This window comes from Egretta garzetta, unplaced genomic scaffold, assembly GCF_000687185.1.
Source record: "Egretta garzetta isolate BGI_Z169 unplaced genomic scaffold, ASM68718v1 scaffold3, whole genome shotgun sequence".
Taxonomy (NCBI): domain Eukaryota; kingdom Metazoa; phylum Chordata; class Aves; order Pelecaniformes; family Ardeidae; genus Egretta; species Egretta garzetta.
In genome coordinates, this window is record NW_009259099.1 from 343,464 (window position 1) to 359,925 (window position 16,462).

The 16,462-nt window shown below is 44.4% G+C and overlaps 1 protein-coding gene across 5 annotated transcripts in view; it reads right to left on the reverse strand.

Moving 5' to 3' along the window:
* The window catches only part of FBXO34 (F-box protein 34), a 25,636-nt gene extending 15,854 nt beyond the window's left edge, over positions 1 to 9,782 (reverse strand). For all 5 annotated transcript variants that reach the window (XM_035890730.1, XM_035890733.1, XM_035890732.1 and 2 more), the window contains exon 1: positions 9,695 to 9,782. The gene's annotated coding sequence lies outside the window, so the exon portion shown is untranslated. The remainder of the gene's footprint in view (positions 1 to 9,694) is intronic.
* Positions 9,783 to 16,462: the final 6,680 nt, after the last annotated feature.

Here is a 16,462-nt window from a genome sequence, read left to right on the forward strand (position 1 = left end):
GAACTGCACATTGGCCTGTTCACCTGCAGCAGGTGGCTACAGGAGCCACCACAGGCATCCTTGTGAAACCTGTGTGCTCAGCTTCTCCTCTGTTTGATGGGTCATAAGGTGTAACTTTGCATAGATCTGGTATTATCTAACAGCAATAAAGTTGCCACAGGGGCTCCAGCTGGAATAAATAGGGGGAGCTTCATGTGTCTACTCACACACCAAAACCTGCTGCTACCACTTCTTCTAGGCACTGGGAATCAGAGCTGGCCAAGCAGCAGGACCTCGTTACCATGGCCCTTGGCTCATTTCCCCATCAAATTCACTCTAGCCCTTCTCAAAGCTTCACCAGGTTCCCATCCATACTTGGTACCCTGGATAACACCAGATGGAGCAGTTATTTAATTGAAATCTGAAGATTCCCATGTAAATTTGAGCTTGGGCATCCACGTCAGCATGGAGCACACGGATGCTCTGAAACACTGTGCAGTCCCACAGCCGTTCCAGTCACTAATTCCTGCATGCTGAGGTCTCATTCCTCTCCTCCACCCAGCCCTTCCTCTGTATCAGCACTGGTTCCCATCTGATTTCTCACCTGAAGCAGCTCAAGGAGCTGAACTAGGAGAAAATTAACCCAGAAGAGGCCAGCTCCCTGAACCCACTTACCCCCAGACCAGGCAGGCACTAGCAAAGCCAGGCAGGATGAGGTTCTCATCAACTCAGACTGGACTCAGCTGTCTCAAATCTGCACCTTGAATCGTGCCAGGAAAGGTATCTGCCACAAAGCGGTTCTTAGCTTCTTTCAAGTCAGTGGAAAGGACCACTTTTGAATGCACAGTGTGCAAAGTAGTGTTTCGGAAGCAGGGAAACAAACATGTAGGGCTCCAAGGCAACGTTTGACTCTTCACCGCCGTCAAACAGCACTACTCGCTCTACCGATAAGCATACGAAATGCTTATTCTAATGAAGTACCACAGGGAGGACTGGTTTTCCTTCCAAGGCCACGTCAATAAAGAATGAAAGGCTTCAAATTTGTAGCTCTCATGCTTTCTCTCCTCTAGGTGTGGTTAGTGTTGGAAGGACTAAGTCATCCCCTCTCCCCTCAAAAGGAAATCTCAAGAGGGAAAAAGAAAATACAAAAGATAAGCTCTGCTGCACCTTGTTAACCCTGTATTTTAATATGGGGGGGGGGGTGTGGGGGGGAGAATCACAAGTGTTTCACTTTTCAACTATTCCTGAAAGGTTTCAGCTGTCTTGCACAACTTGGGTGAGGACATCATCTGTTGCTCAACTAGGAAGAAGAACTGCCTCATTAGATTTGTTCTGCTTGATCTAGGAGGAAAACAAAACCAGTAAATCCCTGACTTGCCAATGCCGCTGCAGCGCTGGTGACAAAACGCGCCCAGATCACACGTTACTCTGCTTTCTAGCAAGCTATCACCTACTTTGGCACTCCTTGTCACCGCGTAATCTATGGCGTGCCCCAAATGATAAATGGGGGGTAGCTAAACCCCCCCTGAGCAGGGCTACAGCTGCTGCGTCCTCGGGTTACTGGGTATGGGTAAAGATACTCACTGTAACGCTGCACATTCGAGGCCACATGATCCATGAGCCACGTCCGAATTATTTAGCGTATAAAACTACATTTGTTTTGCCATGCAGATTCTGAATTAATGAAAGCTCGGCTGAAAGGCTACTTTCTTAGGGCAAGGGGAAGGAGAAAGCTTCCAGAAGCCTTCCTATTATAGAAGCAATAGAGCTGGTTCCAAAAATAGTAGAGAAGCACTCCCAGAGCTCTGGAGACGTTGTGCCCTCATTTTGTAAGGCTGAGGTCTCACTGGATTGCTCCTGTACATGCAAAGAACGGTAGGAACGACTGCAGGAGGCAGAAGTGACGTTAAATGGGAGTTTTAGGACAAACATCAGAGAGAGAAACCCAGACAGCCTACAGGAAAGAGAGCAGCTTGAATGCGCGCGCAGCACCAACCTGTCCCACTTCAGAGAAAGCCAGTTAAAACCAGCAAGAAGAATCCCATCTTTTTCAAAAACACGACGTTAGTTTGCTAAAGAAGATCCTGATTATTATTACAACACTGATGTGGCAGATTCGGACTGTCAGCAATAATTTCATCACCCTGTTTCGCCTGTGGATGTTAGGGATCCTGGCTGGAGAGGTCCACTTGACTCATTTTGGCACACATTGGGTAGATACATTTTTGCTGTGACAGCTAATAAACTGACCATCACATGGCCTGCCTGACAGTAATTACTCACTAGTTAGCTCGTAATAGTTTGTTAGTGATCCAGCAGCACAGCATAACGACCCACTCTAATTCTTAAAGTTCCCTTTGTCTGTTTTGTGGCAGCTCTTATCGTGAAAATAAAGCCCTTGCAATACTTCTCCGACTACAAGCATATCTTTGAACCTACGTACTCCAGCATAGGACTGGCTGTTTTATTGGCATATACTGACAAAGTAAAATGTCAGCAGGGAAACAAAAAACTCACCCTTGACACTACATAGGCAAGAAGTCCCCCTGCACCGTGGCACGCAACGCACGGTTGTAATTGCTTCTGTCCACCTCGCCCTGGGGTATTAAATGGCTTCTAAAGTAGAAGAGCAAACCTACAGCTAACTTCTACATACCCAGTAAACAAATAAATACAGGTCCTTCTTTAGAACTTTGTTAATAAGGAAAACCCCACAGCCAGTGACCCAATGTTAAATACTACATTTATCAGCTCTGAAACTTAATTCACTGAATTAAATAAGGCTTTAACTGGTTTATATGGCTCTAACCTGGTTTGGACCAGCCTTTGGGCCAATAGTTCTCCCTTCACAGAGACCACCCCACACACCCTCATCACAGGTCCAGCCCTAAATCGTAGCAGAGTAAGGGGCAATTCAGTTTTGTTCACTTCTGTGGAATCTTGCCCTTTAACCACAAAGTTATGTTGTGGATTTCTCTGTCCTATACCACTGTGGGTACCTTCTCGACAAAACACAGGCATGAAACAAAACACACAGAAAACACCACCCCCCCCCACCTACCACCCCCCCAAAAAACCTAACCAAAACCCATACACACACACACACACAAAAGACTCAAAGCAGAACAACATTATTTCGTCCCCGTGGATTCATTCTGCCAATCCATTGCAGAGTTGAGAGGTTACAATATTCACTAGGCATCTCTAGAACATCCAAATTTTTCCTAAGGGTCTCCAAAACCAAATTCAACAAACAGAAACCTTGCTCAGCAACACAAACACTAGATTAAGTGTAACAGTACTCAAAAAAGAAAAACGTTTTAGAAGTAACTGTGCCATTAGTTGCAAGTATTTCTGTAATTCAAAATGCCCAAGTTTTTCTATCATACTCCTGAATTCACCCCGTTTTCACATCCTAGCATCTTCCACAATTTTCTGCACCAATGTCTCATGATCTGTCATGAAATCTTAAATCCTTTCAAATTTGTTTAAACTAGGACACTGCTGATGCCCTGACATCATGCTTCCACAGAAAACTCTCTTCCATCTCACAAGGATGATGTAAAAACGCTGAACTCTGAAATTCCAATTTTATAGGTCAGCCATTTACCAAAAAAAAAAATCTGGTCTGCAAACTTAGGAAAACAGTTACACTAAGTATACCCAACTGCAGGACAGATTTCTTGTAAAAGGAAGCTCAAACTATTTTTCACAGGACATTTTATAACCAAGTGCATCATTACATCTGCCAAGGACAGAAAACTTCCAGCAGAACAGAGTCATTAGGAGCATCTAAAAACAACCCACCCACCCCCAAACAAACAAGACACACCACCACCCACACCCTCTCAACAAGCTTTGGATTCACTGGTCTTTCCAGTGGCATCTTACAAAACAAATCCTAAAGCCCCCAAAGAACAGGCTACAATCTAAAACAAAAAAACCCCAAACCACTAATTAGCGTCAGAGAAGGAAAGGGAGGAGGTGCTCCGTGGCAGGGCAGGTATTCTGCCGCAAACGGGGAGAGAAAAGGTGATGGTTTCATGCTTATCTCCTTGTTTCTCACTACCTAAATCTACTTTGACAGGTGAGAAATTTTTTCTGGTTTGCTCTATCTCATTCCAGAAGCTTTCTAAGCCTATTGCCACCCTGTGCAGCTGAGGAAGGGGAGTGAGTGAGCAGCTGGGTGGGCTGTTGGCTAAAGCTAATTTTTCCACAAAATCTAAAGAAATTAAAGTTATTCTGCCTCTGCCGTTAAGTGCTGGTGCTGTTTAACTGACACCACACGCAAGAATCATACGTTTTCAATTAGACTGCACATCAAACGTTGCCAACCTTCACTCTTCATTAGCAGATTGATCTGTTGTGGTACGGGAGAAGTTTGCTCACTACAGGCAGGATGCGGCCCCATCATTTCAATCCAACAGCATATTTTTTGCCTACCGTCGTGCACTGTGCTAGCATCTCTCCAACAGCTCCAGGCCTGCGGCATAAAGTCATACACGTGCGTGGCAAGGAAACGGGACAGCAGGGTGTCAAAGCCAGCAAAATGAAGATGTGATCCAAACCGGTGACAGAAGGAATAACACAGCAGTGCAGACGAGACTCACAACGGCACCAGGCACACCACCGCAATCACCCCCCCCAGTTATCCCTCATACAGGACCAGGCCCTTGCAGCCAGCACATGGCAGAGCTCATCCAAGCAGCTACAGCTCAGCAGGAGTGGCACAAGGAAGGAAACTGCATCGGCACAGGGAGCTGGGGCCACACAAGTGCAGGTGAACGATCCAGCAAACAGCATCTGCATACGGAGGATGTCTCTCAGCACTAAACTGCTTTGCAGCCTGCAAAACACAGAACCTGCTCAAAGGGACCAGGAAGGATTTTGAACACTCAAAAGCACAGGTGTGCGACTAGTGACATGCTAAGGCTAAACTGCTTAAGATGAAGACAGAAGGTAGGCAATAGTACATGCTAAAAATCTTTCCCAGCCAAAGTACCTGCTTGGTTTTATACAAATCCTTAAGAGAAGAACATACATAGAACATCTGCTGCTGAACTAACTCAGCTACAGATAACCGGGGGGTTTTGGCAGGTAAACTGCAGTACAGACTAACATTAAATATGGTACCTTTTTGCATGACTGTTTCAAAAGACTGTTTCAAATCCAAGCTAATTTTGAAACCTACCAATTCCGTGGATCTTTAATCTTTTCTTGGCTACAATTTTAAAGATTTTTTTTTTCCATTAATAACTCAGAGTTCCTTGAATTAAAAAAAGAGCTTCGTAATTGATATGCCTAGCAACTAACACAATTAAATTTTCAGAAATTCCAAGCGTAGCACGAATTCTACTGTAATTCATTCTTTAAAGAAAAAAGAAATTCCCCAAAATAGCATCTAAATTTCAGGAAAGGATAGCTTCTGCACGCTCAAGCGCCCTGTTAACTGTGAAAACTTTTGCTGTAAGTCTTTCAACTTTTCATGTTTCATCTTCAAAATTCAGCAGTATGGACCTACAACAGGACACCAGAAATAATTCTGGTGCAATTCTTTCCAGGTGATGACCATTTTAGAGTCACGAACTTTCCTAAAAGTTCATTTGAAAATACCAGATTCAGGTTTGTTTCACGCTGCTTTTAGCCTTATTAATGCAAAAACAGCTTTATAAGCAAGACAGATAAGGAAAAAAAATATGTATTGCTTTCTAACTCCACAATCCCCGCTGCTCCCTCGCAGCACAATCAAGATTCTCTTTTCAGGGTTTCCTCTTCTTGGACAAAACAGAGAAAGGAAGAATGAGAAGACAACAGAAAATAAGGTACCCACAACTGGTTTTAAAAAGGATGGTTTAAGTGAGCCAGATTTTGAGCTGGGGACTGTTTCTGTACTGTGAAAATACTCAGCACATTTTTAGGCTCCCCAGCAGAGCGGCTGGTGCGAGCACACCGTGCAGCAGAAGACCATAACTTCACAAATCAAACATGCCAGCTCCAGAGCTCCTACTTACCACGCTGGCTTTCGCCTACAAATTGCTACCAAATCCCTCTCCCAAAAGCCAGCTGAAGTTTGCTAGCCAGAAAACTAAATTACTGAAGTAATCACCAAGCCCCACCAGCTTGATCTCTCTTACCATTTAACATCTCTTGCTAATTCTCTACGAGCTTGCAGGAAATCATTTCAAACGGCTCCCTCAAGAAAATAAGTTTCAAGCCTTAGTTTTTCCATTCTGAGCCATCCCTGCACTATTTCATAGCTCTGATAATTGTACCACTGACTAACCTCCAACTGGGAATAGCTGTTTTTATCATCACTATTAAAAACAGTCCCTCACACTGTTAGGAATCTGGAAACTCATTGTAGCTGCATCCCACCCTTCGGCCTCTCAAAACACTACAGAGCAATGAAACTATGTGCTGAAACCAGAGGATCCCTGTGCTGAACAACTCCTGTAATTCCTGGGTAATTACAACTGCTTCCTAAGCAAAGGCAGCCACCGAAGTTTGGTTATTGATTTTAGAGGGGGCAAGCGGCATGAGGTCTTAGAAAGTCAAAGTGAATTTAAAGTTTTCCATACTGGAATGGGAAAGCTGAATTATTTTTAGAAGTGTAGCGGTGAGGTGTGTGTTAAAAAGCCTCACACATTCACCCAGTCTTGTGGTTGTGGTTTTACTTTAAGAAAGATTCACCTGCAGCTGTCCCTTCCTAATACTACTACATTATCTCGGTTTTTAAACCTTAGCCAGAATAGTGACTGACAGCTTTCAGAGAAGTAGCAAGATAAAGAAAAAAAAAACACAGAGCAAAAAACCCCCCACCAAACAGTTGAAGGAACAGTGAATTTAAAAAACAGCTTTTAATTATCAGGAGGTACAGTTGCCAAGTAGACAGCAGAAAGGCTGTGTATCACAGAGACGGGAAAATTCCCCCAGGTTTATTTCAGAGTCAATTACAGTGGATTAACCTATTAATAAGAGCAAAAAAATTTTTTTTGAATGCAAGTTTCAACAACTTGAAAAATCACTGCCACTCGTACTTTGATACACAGGATCAGCAATCTGTTTTATCACACTTCCAGTCATCTCCGTCCATAAACACACCCTACAAGCAACCTCTCCCTATTTTTTAATGCATCTTCTGTCATTATTTCCTTCTCTGGGAACGGCATCCGTCTTGGCTTCCTGCTTTGAGTATCGTTTTATACATCCATTAAAGCATTTCTTTATTGTTGTTAGAGAGAAGCATCAAACACCTCTGGTCTCTTTCATACATACCCTTGCGCAAACTCACAGGTGCTTTTATTATTCACGTCTGCCTCTGCAAGTCATAACCCTACCACAGATTTGTCAAACAGAAAAGCATCTCGGCACCAAGAGCAGCTTTCCAGGATCCCTGTGCTAAATACTGGGTGTGCCTACTTTTTGTTTGGTATCAAGTTCCTTCTGCTGGCTCGGCTGCAAGAGCAAACTACATGGATAGTTAGAAGTTTTTCCCCACCTCCAAAAACATCTGTTCCTTTTCTAAGTTCTCCAGACTTCCTTCCCCTTTACGGTATCACAAAGCCCCTCTTTTTAGCAAGGCTGCCTTCTTGATAGTCCATCACCATTATCTTCTTGTTCTCTGCAGAGCAGTGTGAATCATTGAATCTTGCAGAGCTTCCAGCCCTTTCAGCTCAAGGCCAGGCACCAAATTCAAGCATCCTGATTTAGAGAGAGGGTTGTTAAACTCCTTCCCGGCCTCTTTTTTAACACTCTGCAGCTTCCTGTCCTGGGAGGCAACCAAACTGCTATAAGAAATGCCAGTTTCTGTTAAATATCCTCAATTCCTGTGACACCGAACATTTAAAACAATTACATTGCTTCCAAATCTTGAGCTGTAACAGCCTTTATTCCACAAAGCAGAGATGAGCAAAAATTACTTCAGCACGAAGGAGTTTTAGTTGGTTATTTACTGAATCCCACAGCATTTCAAGTTAACATCCAGGCTTGGCATAACCGACCATCCGCTCAAACACACAGCACAATCTCACCCCTCAAAACCCCACTGTTCAACCTAAAGGCACTTTTTTTTTTTTATTTTATTTTGAGAGCGCATCAGCTGCTAACTGAAAGGGGGAATGCTTCATTTAGCACACACACTTGTTAAACTGCTCACAGCATGCAAATAAAATACCGCATTGTGCAAAAGTCATTCAGCCTCCCCATCCGTAGATATGAGCAATGAAACCGTGTCCAGGAAAGAGAAACTTGGAACAACACGCAAATATTTCACTCCCTTATTCCCAATATCGACATACTACACTAAAGCCCACATCCCTGTCGTGCCGAGGGGTGACCATATTGAGAATCTGCGGTACATAACGGGTGGGAAAAACGACCATTATCTGTCTTGCCCCAGTACTGTACCCTTTTATTTGTAGTTATTACTGCAAACTGCCTTTTTTTCCAGACAATGGTTGTGTTATTATAGGTACCTTCATGCCGTGCCAAAGCACATACACACAGCAATTCAGAACAATCAGCCTTGTTTTCATGGGAGCAAAGGTTGCAGCCAAATGAAATGGGTGGAGATCACATTAAACAATCTTGGAATCTGCTAATAGGATATAGGAAAATGTGACCATAATGCAGATGCAGAGTTCCCCTTTCACCTTCCAATGTTATGGATAAAATAAAAGCTTTGGAAAACCAATTAAACTGTTTGAACAACATTAAGCAAGTCAAAGTGTTCTCAGTGGGCTTACAAGACCACTGAGAAGTTCTTTAAAATTAAAACAAGAAAGTGCCCTTTCAAAGCTCTGAAACCAAAGACCAAGTTTCCCCACCCCAGAACACCACCTGTTTAAAAGATATAGGATACCTGCAAGATGTCGACTTAGCCAGGGTAAAGAGAAGCTCATCATGACGCCCGTTCCCATCTTAAAGACATGATCAGGCCCTCCTCTGTCTATGAGGGGAATTTTCATACTGAAGCACCTTGCTTGGTCAGCTGTAACCTGCATTCCCCTTGTTTGCTTTTGAGACGTGCATTAGTCAGCTTTCTCCTTCACAAATCTGATCGTGCCTCTGCATGATCATACACTGAAGTCATGTCCTTGAGTCTGTGACATCAGTCTGTTGCCATGGTAACGTACGGGGCAGTCCAAAATTTAGTATTATGGCATCACTGCAGGATCAGACAGCAGAGCAAGCCAACGCCCGAGAGCTGGTTAATGCAGCACAAACAGCTAAAACATTTCAATCTAAATGTTAAAGCGTAACTGCACCTTATCATGATATTCTTCATAAATACGGCTAGAAGGCTCGCATCAATAAAGACGACCCAGAAGGTCATTAAGTTGGAGACAAACAGGCAAAGCCATCGTGCGTCACTAAAAAGAAGGGCAGTATGTTTCCAAGGATGGCCACCAAGTATGAAGAAAGCTGAGCTCAGCTCTCTGAATAGAAACCACCATCTGTTCCTAAGGCAACACCAGACCCGCCTAAAGAAATCGTTCACAGAGAAACAGGGATGGCCCCTTGGCACCCCGGATCAAGCACTGGGTTGCACACAGTCTTTCTGGAAATCAGGGACCAGAGTGTCACAGCACTGTCACCCTTTTGGAACAGACACATTATGTAAGACATGGTTCTTCAATTTTGAGCTTTGAAGAAAAGATCAGTGCGTCATTAACCCAACCTATAACAAAGCCATGAAGTTAAAAAAGGGTGGTACCTTCAAAGAGTTGTTATTCCATGTAGGGTTAGACATTACAGTTCTGTAGGTTTCTTGCACACTCACGAGAATGGCATTTCTGAAGAGCAAAAGGGAAGGAAAAAGGAAATTAGTGACACTTTAATGGTGTTACAACTACTAACCAGCTCTTAAAACCCAACAGATCCGTTTTGCCCAATGCAAAGGGCACGCAGGAGCAACAATCAGTGCATTGCTGATGTGTGGAGCACCACCAATTCAAGGAGGTCTTCAGTGCCGACTAACCAAGTACACCCCAAAAAGCAACTACAGTCGAAGGCGGCTGCCTTGCCACAGGGAGAGGTCCCACTGGGTGGCTGGGCAGAAGCTGCTTCAGCATCATGGGGGCCCAGGCTGCAGGGATAGCAAAGAGGAGAGACCACAAAGCTCTCAGTAGCCTTGCTGGACCCCGTTCTTTACCTGTTCCTCCATTCTTATCAAGCACATGTGTTTAGGGGTCTGGGTGAGGATTTCCCAGTCACTGCTCTAACACCCAAATTCCTCAAGACCCTCGAGTGCCATTGCTCCTGCCTGTTCAGCTTCCGTGTAAGCCCAGCCACTCTCCGTACGCTTGACTAGTTTCAGTTCACCTCCTTCTGCTTTCTCTTATTAATCCACGCGCCTCCTATAACTCACTCAACGCTTCCTTCTGCAAAGCTGACCTTCATCCTTCCTCTAACCTCAGGCGTACCCACAATTTCTTAACAGTGCCATTAAAAAGCTGCAGGCACAAGAAGGAACATTTCATGATCTCCACACGGATGTAACCCTCACCCTCTCCCAACCCCTCCACCCAGGAACCTGGCTATAATTATCCCATGCCACGTTATCTAATACCGAACACAAGCCTCAGGGCTGGGAACCATTGTTTGTCTCTGCAATGCCACACACCCCAGTGGTGTTGTATAAATGAATTCCACAACCTGTTTGAGCCTGAGCTTGATTCAGACCTGAATTCTGCCAGTTTCTAAACGACTGGTGCAAATACCTTCACTCGCTCCCTGCTCGCTTTAGCAATACCAGTTTATGCAACCAGCCACCCTGGGCGGCTCCAGTGCCAAACATCACGACAGCTAACTGCTCCTATGGACCACAACTGAAGAGAAAGCAAAAATTAAAATCCCTCTACTTTTAAATACAAATATCACATTATAAAGGGAAGAAGAGACCGGCAAGAGGCACGCTGCTCTCAGCATGAGGACACCTGAATTGCAAGAGCCATGTGCCAATGTCACCTCTCAGCCACCAAAGCATCCAGCCTTTGCCCCAACCACAGCCCTTCAACACCCAGCAGGTTACCCACTTGCAAGTCTGAAGCACCACGGGGGCTGAGAATCTGGAGGCAACTCTACGCCAAATGGATTTTAGAGCAAAATAAAGCCAGCAGGCTTCATCTCCATGGAGCTCCTGCAACATAACATAGGCTGAACAAGTTACTCAGAGCAGAGGTCTTATTTAGTAACTACCTAGTAAATTCAGATTAAAGTCGGACAGATTTTTCCCCTCCCTCGCATAAAGATCAGATGCTGTCCAGCCCCGAGGAATCAATCCAGCTTCTGCAATAAGGAAAACTCGCTCACAGCTACATGACACCACACACAATCTACAGGATTGTGGCCCTTCAGGTACTCATTAAACTTTTTCCCCAGAAAAGTTTCCAGTACTGGATAATTTGCCTTCAATTAATTTTCTACAGTCAAGATGGACCATAACTAATACTGAAGCACACGAGTAGCCCCAGTGCACCCATCCTAGCTCATGAACACACCAATGCAAGGACCTGTGGACACTCATCATCTACCCTCCCAGTCACATATGCCAATTCAAGCAACCCTACGTTGCTTCAGAGGAACGATCAAACCCCCAAGCCAAACACAAGAAAGAGAGGAAGGAAGTCCTGAGGCACACTTCAACCATTAAGAGGTAAATAAAGGCCAGAGAAGAGCCAAGGCTGGGTGGCTGCTGTGAAAGCTTGGTTAACAAACTTCAAGAAGCAGCGCATGGGAAAGGCAACTTCAGCATCCCAAACAGCCACAAGAGCCTCATCAACTTGCACAGACACAAGGGCAATTCCAAAATACTAAGTGTAGTGCTGGGAAGGCAAATAGACCATTCTGAGCCGTAGGATTAGCATTTTTTACTGGAAAAAGGGAACACGACCGCGCACAACGATACAACTACTAACAAAGCAGCATCCAGCACTGTGGCTTTGAGACATCCGTGAGACACCACTTTATCAGCCAGCAGTCCACTTCAGCAAAAAAAATGCCAAGCTCTCACTCTAAGCATTGGTGTTTACCCTCATCATAAGCATACAGTTGGAAGACCTTCACCCACTTTGCAGACCCTTCCTCGCTACCCAGATGAACCTCCTATCCACAGGCGAGTCCCTTTCCACTTACATTACCCTCAGAGCAGGTTGACCAGCATGAAAAAGAGTTACTGCAGCCCATCCTTTAGTTTCTTTTCCCCACAAAGGCAAGGCCCTAGACCTCTTCAAAAAAGGCAGCGGGGCACCCATACTTGCACGTGAGACTGATGTCTCCTACAGCCTTCTCCCAAGGAAACTGTGGCTAAGAACAGGCTGGGTCGACTTCCCCAGGGGGCTGGGGGTCAGGCAGCCCTACTGCCAGGTAACGCTCCAGGCTTGAACCTCGTTTTTGTTTAGGCAATACCCAATCCAACCTGCCAGCCTCCTGTCCCTGCAAGATCAGTGACTAAAAATGGATTCAGGAGTCTGATCAGCTATAGATTTTCACAGGAATAAAGTGTTTTCCCCCTATATAATATTAAATAAATAAATACCTCCTTAAACAAAGTTGATGCAGTTTATCCCATTAAAAGCAAGCATATCATTCTTAATCAAAGCACGGATCCGCTCCAGTGCACGATGTACAGGCCAGTCTGCAAAGCACATTTGGGTCTTTCCCTCTAAAAGCCACCCTATAATGCAAGACCTGACTAAGGGGCCTTGTACTCTTTCATTCTTTCAAATTCACCATCACTTCACCTGAAGTTATTCCAAGAGCTTAATGCTGTAGTTGGATCCGTATGGAGTCGCTCTACATGATCAACCCTATCGGCCGAGTTACAAACAAAGCAACCAAGCCCAAATTTACAAACACTATCAACACTAAAAAAAGTGTATTACATTTTCTTTTCCCAAGATGTTTTACCAGTCAACAAGTATCTTCGTGGGCTACCATCCTCCCATCATCATGACTTGAGTTATCGTGCTTACAGCAAAAAGTAGCAAGAGCCAAGAGCGCTCTGCTTGGAGTCCATGCAGAGCCCGCGAGAACAAACTGCCTTTGGGGCAGTGACAGTTGAGTTTGATTTAATGCAAAAACAAACTACTTCTCCATTCAAGTCAAAAGCAGAGACAAAGAACTGTATGTGGCTCAGACTGCACAGTCAGCTGTCTTTTTAGGAATAGATCAGATTTAACAGTTCTACGGCAGTCCAGAAAAAGTCAGCCTGACAAGAGCTTAAGCTTCACATATCCAAAATCCAGGCACTCGTCTGTGGTACTCTCACAGCCTTAAGCCAGCACCTCAAAATCATCACCTTTCAGAAACATCCATTCCAAGGAGGCATTTTATCAGGATTCATCCTGATGCACAAATGCACGTTTATTTGTTTCAAAGAAAGACAAAACCCCTCTCTGAAGCTCTACCCAATAATTCTCTTTTGCATCATATGGGCTGCATGTAAGGCCACGTCTGGAGAACCAAAACTACGCAATTCTCTCCGAATTCATCAACGTGACCACTCTCACCGCAGGGACTCACATTCTGAAGCAGCAGACTTGGTAGCGGAGGTGTGCCCGGGCTGTTTTACCTGACTATTCAGGGCCTAACGCGCATAGAAACTAATTAACAGGTATCACTATGGAAAGGAAATACGATCTAAACGCTCATTGGTTTAGCTCTAAACCCTTTGAGACATCCAACGTCAAAGCTAAACAGATCTTCACCTGGCAGAGTACTTGGAGAGCTTTCAGCTGAAGCTGCCAGGTAAGGGAATGCAGTATTTCTGGGTATTTCTGGTACATACACTGGGGACACACCTCTTAACATGCAGAAAGCCCAGAGAAGCAGCATAACAGCTGCAAAAAACCCAACTTTGTCCTGGCTAACATTCACATAACGAAATTACAGTTTCACTCCAGGGAAAAAGGAAAAAGCACTTAAGTGTTGTTTAGATTAAAGTGCTTCAAGCCACGCCACTTATCTGCTATCAGAGCAGACTACAGGGCTGCTCCAATGATTATTCTGTAATGAAGTAACTGGAATTGGAAGGTATGCAATTAGTCCCATCTCCTCTTCCTCCTCCCCCCCTCTAAAAAGAAAAAAAAAAAACAAACCACAGCACAGACATTATCATCTCTCCCTCTAGCTCTGCTACCCTCATCACTTAAAATACCTACAAAGCCAAGCAGGGCTGTCACTTACAAGCTGCTAACAAGCCTAGCTTGGTCCTGACTGGCAGCCAAGGTGATATTCTCAGCACCTCCCCAGAAGAAAGTTACTGGTTTACTTAATGGGATGTTTTCTCAAGCACCCACACACATGCATATATTAAGCTTAACATGCCTGCATTTAGCTGTTCCAGCAAAAGCACACCACTTTTCAGAGGACAAAAAAAAAAAAAAAAAAAAAGCACTGCTGGTCCTACTAGCTTTAAGTTAAAGTATCTTCTGCTAATCCTCCTGGGCACCACCACAGTGAAGTGAATATATTAAGCTCAGGACACTTATATCGCTTGCTGGCACTCTGTCTAGCTTACTGACTCCAGCCTGAAAACGTTGGCTCATTTTACCTGAGCAATTGGCACCCTACCTTCCCTTAAAGAGTTGCACTTTATGTCTATGAAGCGACATACAGAGCTTCTTCTGTAACTGCAGAAGACACAGAAAAGCCCCAGACACCCCAAAGCCAAATGGCAATTCACAGTAAATCCCTGCTTCCAAACTGCAATTCTGATAAAATGTGCGTTGGCATTTATTCATCCTCAAAAGCTCACTCATCCTCCCCTCCACCCCAGCGATACCAGTCGGTCTAATTAAAGAACGTGTCGTCTCCCAACAGCCTCTGCCTCATGTATATCCCAGTAAAGTTTCTCTATCTGTGATCACAGATGTCTACATTTACTTTCCCTCCCCCACCCCAAATAAAAATCTCTAGGCTTCTTCAGATGGAAAGCAGCCTGACACGCTCCTCGGTCCTTAAGCATCTGTGTTCTGCCTGGACAGTCACCTGATGGAAAATAATTCCTTACTGGTATGTTGTGACCCAAGTAACACAAGGGAGAGCTGGGGGACAAGGGAAATTCCCCCAACCCTAAAAAAAGAATTTAAAAAAACCTTACAGCCAATATGAATGCAACTAGCAACATCAATGAACTCACTCTGTATGGCTCCACTATGGATGCAACAATTTTACACTCAATCCAAGTTTCTTGATTCTTCCCCCCCAAGTTCTTCACAAACTCTTAAAATAAATGTTTTCCCAAAGCTGAATGAGCCACCCTGGTGCCTTCACTTCCTTGGATTCTGTCAGGCCAGGGATGAAGCCATGTTAACATCACAAAATCCATACACAACCCTTCCCTCTACTACACCTACTGATCCAAAAGAGGAAAAAGAGGAAAAACCCCACACCTTTTAAGGCGAGAAGAGGATGCAGAATGCTGCAGAGACATCTGCCACAAAGGTATGTAAACTACTACCATTTATCCTACCATTTAGCCCGAAGCCTACAGCTGACACATCAGCGGACACCATTTTAACAATCCCATAAACTGTTTAAGCCCAGGAAAGCTTTAGGAAAACCGGTTTAGTCCACTGTCAGTGGCATCCCATGCTCCATCCACGCTGCTCTGAGCTCCCATTCGCAGCACAGGCTGTAAAGTTGCATTAAAATAGAATTCCCGGTCACTTGTACCAAAGCCACATCTCCAACTGCTTCTGCTGCGAGACCAATTCAAAACAAGTTATTATACATTTTAATGACTACATCTGCAGTCCTGCTGCATCTAAAAAAATTCATAAGCATTCCAAAAGAAATACAAGAATTTTTTTCTTAACACCATGGAGGATGGATTCATTGCTATCAGTAAGCCTCCCACAGCCCAAACTTCAGAAGCGGTAGCAGATTTACTTAGATTTCAGAAGCATAAACAAGCACTCTTTGCATCACTTCATTCATCTGTTTATTAAGATAACATTACCTCGTTAAAAAAAAAGGATGGTAGAGTACCATCCTTCTTTAGAAAGGAAATTAAATCGGGAAAAAGTGAGAAAACAAGTTTGTCCTACATGTTAATGGCAAGCCCTGGTGCCGATGGTTAAACCGAGGTCTAGAAACCCATTTCATCATAGAATCATCATAGAATGTTTTGGGTTGGAAGGGACCCCTAGAGGTCATCTAGTCCAACCCCCCCGCAGGAGCAGGGACACCGCTAACTAGATCAGGTTGCTCACAGCCCCGTCCAACCTGGCCTTGAATGCTTCCAGGGATGGGGCCTCCACCACCTCTCTGGGAAACATGTTCCAGTGTTTTACCACCCTCATTGTAAAGAATTTCTGCCTTAGATCTAGTCTAAACCTACCCTGGTTTAGTTTAAAACCATTACCCCTTGTCCTGTCACAGCTGGCCCTACTAAAAAGATTTTCCCCCTCTTTCCTACAAGCCCCCTTTAGGTACTGAAAGGCCGCACTCAGCTCTGCCCGCAGCCTTCTCTTCTCCA